The sequence below is a fragment of the Dermacentor silvarum genome, chromosome 2 (genome assembly GCF_013339745.2).
Source record: "Dermacentor silvarum isolate Dsil-2018 chromosome 2, BIME_Dsil_1.4, whole genome shotgun sequence".
NCBI classification, from domain to species: Eukaryota; Metazoa; Arthropoda; class Arachnida; order Ixodida; family Ixodidae; genus Dermacentor; species Dermacentor silvarum.
The window spans coordinates 172,730,920-172,737,429 of NC_051155.1; positions in this window are offsets into that span (position 1 = coordinate 172,730,920).

Here is a 6,510-nt window from a genome sequence, read left to right on the forward strand (position 1 = left end):
ATGATGATGATGATGATCGCTTTAAAGGAGAGAGAGAGAATAAACTTTATTGTACCACTCTTCGTACAATAAAGTTTATTCTCTCTCTCTCTCCTTCAAAGCGATCATCATCAGCAGCAGCAGCAGCAACAGCAGCCTGTATTATGTCCACTGCAGGACGAAGGCCTCTCCCTGCGATATCCAATTACCCCTGCCTTGCGCTAGCGTATTCCAACTTGCGCCTGCAAATTTCCTAACTTCATCGCTCCATCTGGTTTTCTGCCGACCTCGACTGAGCTTCCCTTCTCTTAGTATCCATTCTGTAAACCTAATGGTCCACCGGTTATCCATCCTACGCTTTACATGGCCTGCCCAGCTCCATTTCTTCCGCTTAATGTCAACTAGAATATCGGCTATCCCCGTTTGTTCTCTGATCCACACCGCTCTCTTCCTGTCTCTTAACGGTAGTCCTAGGATTTTTCGTTTCATCGCTCTTTGTGCGGTCCTTAACTTGAACTCGAGCTTCTTTGTTAACCTCCAAGTTTCTGCCCCATATTTTTAGCACCGGTAGAATGCAATGATTGTACACTTTTCTTTTCAACGACAGTGGTAAGCTCCCAGTCAGGATTTGGCAATGCCTGCCGTATGCACTCCAGCCCAATTTTATTCTTCTGTAAATTTCTTTCTCATGATCAGGGTCCCCTGTGAGTAATTGACCTAGATAAACGTACTCCGTTACAGACTCTAGAGGCTGACTGGCGATCCTGAAATATTGTTCCATTGTCAGGCTATTCAACATTATCTTTGTCTTCTGCATATCGATCATCAACCCCATGCTTACACTTTCTCGGTTAAGGTATTCAATCATTTGTTGTAGTTCGTGCCCATTGTTGCTGAATGGGACAATGTCATGTGCAAACCGAAGGTTGCTGAGATATTCGCCGTTGATACTCGCTCCTAAGCCGTCCCAGTCTAGGAGCTTGAATACATCTTCTAAGCATGCAATGAATAGCATTGGAGAGATTGTGCTTCCTTGCCTGACTCTTTCTTGATAGGTAACTTTCTACTTTTCTTGTGGAGAGAGAGAATAAACATCTTTAATATGTAAATGCAGCTTTGGAGAGGCGTCCTCATTCCAGAATGCCTTGAGCTCGGGCCTCGTCCTGGGCCCTCGCAATCAGCCGTTGCTGATCTTCGAGGTTGGAGCTGGCCAAGGCTCTCTCCCAAAGCTCGTTGGTGTGGTAAGGGTTCAGAGGATCGAGTGGTGCCTCTCTGCAGCCCCCTACTATGTGCCTGAGGGACCCGGGCTCTGCGCAGAAGCGGCATTGCGGAGAGAATTGTGTAGGGGCTATGAGGTGGTTTCTGGTTGGGTGGGGGAATGTGTTAACCTGTAGAGCTCGAATGAATCGCTCCTGCTCTCTAGGTAGTGACTTGTGTGGGGGTGCATATGTTCGGCGGCTTAGCTTGTAGTGTTGTGTGATGTCTTGGTATGAGACTAGAGGGTGCATGCGCTCGGGTTAAGATTCTCGGGTTCTTGTGGAGAACCAAGGTTGCTGTGCAATCCTTGTAGATGTTTGCTAAGATATTCACGTATGCCTCCTGTACTCCTTGATTACGCAATGCCTCTATGACTGCTGGTATCTCTACTGAATCAAATGCATTTTCATAATCTATGAAAGCCATATAGAGTGGTTGATTGTACTCCGCAGATTTCTCGATTACCTGATTGATGACACGGATATGATCCATCGTAGAATATCCCTTCCTGAAGCCATCCTGTTCTCTTGGAAGTTATCTTGGTGAATATTTTATACAATACTGAAAGCATAAAATATTCACCAAGATAATTTCCAATAGAATCAGGGCAACACTTGACTTCAGCCAACTAAAAGAACAGGCTAGCTTCAGGAAGGGATATTCTACGATGGATCATATCCATGTCATCAATCAGGTAATCAAAAAATCGATTACTTCATAGCGATGTCAAGCTGCAAGTTTTCATTTCTCATTCCTTCAGACACTGGCTTGATTGACAAGCTATAGCCTATAAAACCCTTTCTCATCTATACAAACCCTAAATATGTCTTTTTTTCGCGCCCTTGTCCTCCTACTAGTGCCTTTCTTCCCCATTGTCACACACCCCTTGAACGAGGCGCCAACACCGGGCGAAATTCCAAAGCTGACTTAGCTTCCGAAAACAACTCCACGAAAGCAATGACAATTAGTAAGGGGCCCTCTGGTGCACCAGCGAACGCCGGTTGTGGTCCAAAGACCGAGTCAGAGCCCAGAGTTGTCAAACCACAACAAAATACATTCTTCAAACAAGGCCGTTACAAACACACGTTCACACTTCGCCTAGACATATCACAATACAATTCAGATGGGTATTATCAGAACACTGGAAAATAATTAACGACGAGCACTAAGAGTCCAACACGTAAAGTACAGAATGAATAGGAACACAAAGTGTCCAATCGTATTTACCCGTGCTGGTCTTGAGCCGGACGATCTCGGCGTAGCTCGAGGTAAATCTCGAAGGAACTTCTTCCAGGAAATGCAGACGCTCGATGAACTCGTCGGCTAGCTTGCCGGGGAATCCCCTTCTTCCGCAGACGGTCGGTCTTCACGTCACATCTCTTCACCGGCGCGGTCAGATCCCCTTCTAATTCCCGCACGGCGCTTTTATAGCTTTCGCCGGGGGTTCTGGAACCTTCGGTCGGAGTTGTGATCCCGTAGCATGAAGAAAGCCTGGGAATCTTCTAGTCAATTCTCGCATTTTCGGCCGCGGCCATCAGAGAGTCGTCGAGGAGGGTGGTGACTCATTCGTTGGCACGCGCTCGGGCTTCTCTCTCTCTCTCATTTCACCGTTTGTGTCGGGGTCTGAGAGGGGGTTTCGGCGCGCTCTCTCTCTCTCTATCTCTCGTTACCGTCGCCTTCGCGTAACTTGTCGATGCTTCTAGACTCCGTTGGTCGCGTCGGCTGTTTGGGGCGTATGCGCTCTCCCCGCTGTTGAAGCTGCCGCAGGGCCGGCGTGCTTCTTTAGCTGGCTTGCGTGACACACGGCACGCGCTTAGATTATGCGATCTTTTGTGACAGTCCCCGATTCATTTCTCCACGCCGACCTGTATGTGAGCGGCTATGCGTAAACGCCGGCAGAATTATCTGCCTTTCATCAAATAACGTTGTCACTCTCTTTTCTCATAGCTTCCGAAAGATACTACCATTGAACTTGTCAAGTTCTTCGTTCAGGTGGAAACCAGTTAGTGCGTGACTATTACTCAAGGCGACATCGTAAAGTTAGAATACTATAACGCATTAACACATTTTATGAACGCTAAGTGTTTTGAGTGCACGTATGAGGCCCATAAGACTCGGTTATGTCAAGGCTAACTTGACGGAATGAATGAGACACTCGAATACACTAAACTAACGGGGCTGAGACAAGAATTTGGTTCAGTGACGAGAAATATCCGTTCAGCGAACGATATCTTACACATTTCTGCCCGTTGTCACGGCACTTGCAAGTCTACGACCGTTACTCTGCCGTCCGATAAACGTAGGTCGGCAAAGATAAGCTGCTCCCTTTTCACTAATTTGAGTGCTGGACTGCTGCTTGAGCAGGCCAAAGTAGGTCATCTCATTCTATTATATTAAGCATTTGCGGTGCCATTCAGTTAATTATGTACATGCAATATGTGAGCATACAGGTCTTACTGCGGCAATTGCGTGCTTTACTTTGCCTGGATAAAAAAGTGCACGCGCGCCACTCGACCGTGAAGGAAACTATAGAGACAAATATTTACGCCGGAGGGAGAGCACAAAAAGAAAAACTAGCCCTATTTCGGGCACACAGAGTGATCGCTGCGTTGACGTACCCTAGTTCTAAAGCAGATCCTGATCGTCTGAACGAAGTAACATAGACATGGCCAAAGTGCAGATAACAATACTAACGGTACACGCGCGATAGAACCCACAACGTGAGTTCACTGTTGGCTCCTGCCTTCAAGAAATCCCCGCGCAATACCTTTACCGAATTTTGCCGCAAACTGCACGCGCATCAGCGCCACCCTAAAATGAGCTGTGTTCTTGATAGAGTTTTCGCTTTAAAAGGATGAATGGGTGAATGGATTGATTGATTGACTGACTGATTGATTGATTGGCTGATTAACTGACTGGTTGATTGGGTTGATTGACTGATTGATTGATTGATTGATTGATTGATTGATTGATTGATTGATTTTTGCCTCCATGAAGCAACATACGAATCATGAGAGGCGCCGTAGCTGGGGGTCCGGTTTAATTTTGTCCACCTGGGGTTCTTCAAAGTACGCCCAAAGCTTGATACACGAGAGCTCCTGACCGTGTTGCCACTTGCATTCTACTATTTCTACAACGATGACAAATGTGAGTGGAAACAGCAGGGCTTTTCTAAAATAAATATTACGAGACAACAGCATTTCAAACTGGCGTATTACTGTAAGCAGTTCTCTTGCCGAACATTGTAGACAACATTTTTATGTACGAAACAGATGATGAGCCACTGCAACCCCCGAATCCCAGTTTGGGTGTCTTCTGTCGTATTACTCAGGGGTGTGCTTGTGTGAGTTATATTTGAGTCAAGATAGAAACTCAGAAAAAAGAATTTGCTAGTTGATTTCAGTCTCTCAACTGCAACAAAGGAGTAGGCGCAATACTAAGATTTGAATAAAAACAAAAAACACACTAAGGTACCATTGATTTTTTGACAGAGAGACTTTCTGGAGAGAACCATTCCTCATGGAAATCCCTTTTGTGAAGTCAAGAGCAGGTGTAGATGGAAAAGTGAGAATTATTGCATGCAAGACTATTAATCTGCAGCTGCTTTACATTAATATTACGATGAACTCCATCCATTTTTGTGTCTCTTCTTGTCTTCTCTCTTGTTTTTGTTTCCCCCTCCTTTTTTTTTTCTTGCTAGAAATCTGAGTACCCAAGCCAAAAACCTATTAACCGCATGTCTTGAATGACGATTGCCTCGAAAGATGCTTCTTGACAGTCAACGATATTTTTTATTGGTTTATTTATTGTCACGTAATGAACACACTTATAGTGCCCCACTTTGCTGGAGGTGTTAATGAAATTCGAAATGCGAGTCCACCCATTTAAGATTATGAATACATAATCATTTCTCGCCGCTACAATGTAATAATTATGCTCGTCATGAATATAGTTAACGCCCTTGGAGAGCCAGCCAACACTTTACGGTGGCGCTTCATCATTGGCAGTGACGAGATTGTTTGGGAAGAGATTGATACGACCGGATCCGTTACATGCATAGGTAGCAGCACAAGGTATATAGAGAAGTTTTGAGAAGAGAAAAAAGAATAAAGAGATGTATTCAGAAATGCGAGAGAGAAAAGCATGTATAGCATACCTAATTAACTCAAGCAGGCTTGGTGACCATTTGTCACCGCCCCGTATAAAACTGGATACAAATAAATCACCATCGTCATCAAGACACAGTTGTCAATGAAAGGTTGTCACCAATAGGTCTCAGCGCCTAAAATTTTACTAACTTTTATGGCACGTGCGTTGTCTTCCCTACCACTCCATATTACCGTATGCCAGAAATCTTTCCTGAAAACAGAAAAAGAAATATTCGGTTTTCGGCTATTCATATATCATTTACTGGTCTCCTGACCTCGGTTTCGTGATCCCAGTTTTTGCCAACAGGCTTGCCAACCAGTTTTTGCCAACCCGCATGTTGCCGTCATGCAAGCAGAAGGAACTCTTACTGAAATTCGTCATGCAGAGAAAATAATTTACAAACAAGCACACATTAGCTACTACGCTGCACACTCACACATACGAGTATTGCTAAAAACATTTGGACCACCTTGAACTACAGAAAAAAGGCCTCTGCAATCATCTCTAATGTTGGGCCTTTGATTACAATATTTGTGTCATATTTATGCTCAATTGAAACGTTTTTCCAATCAACCAAATAATTGCACGTCGCTTTCGTATTTTTTTTCTAAACAAGTGTGGCAGAACTTTTCTCATGATGATTGTCGATGGTAATGCGATTAGCATATACGCGCAGTGTAGGGACACACCTCCTTTCTGAAATCGAGTTCCTTCAACATCTGTAGTTGTCGCTCTGAGAATTCCATTCCACACCAAGACTGTGTGACATAATCCGGAGTCTCCCCATGTTACTATAATGGTCACTTGCCAATGTCATCCATGAGCTCGGTGGCACGACGAGGATTGTGTGACGTCGACGCACTGACGACAATCCAATGATCGAAGAAAGACGTCGATGGAACGACAAATGAGGTATGAAGACAATAAGATGACGATTCCAAAATGACTATGATGGTAATTTGGAATTGTGGGAATACATACAGAACGTTTCACTAGAATGCGCATACACACACAAGACATGTCCGAAAGGATCTCGCGATGCGTTTACGTACCTTCGATGGGCGCACACATTGTTGACGTCAGCTTCTCAGGGCGACCGTGTCTGTTATGCGGATATCGTATATT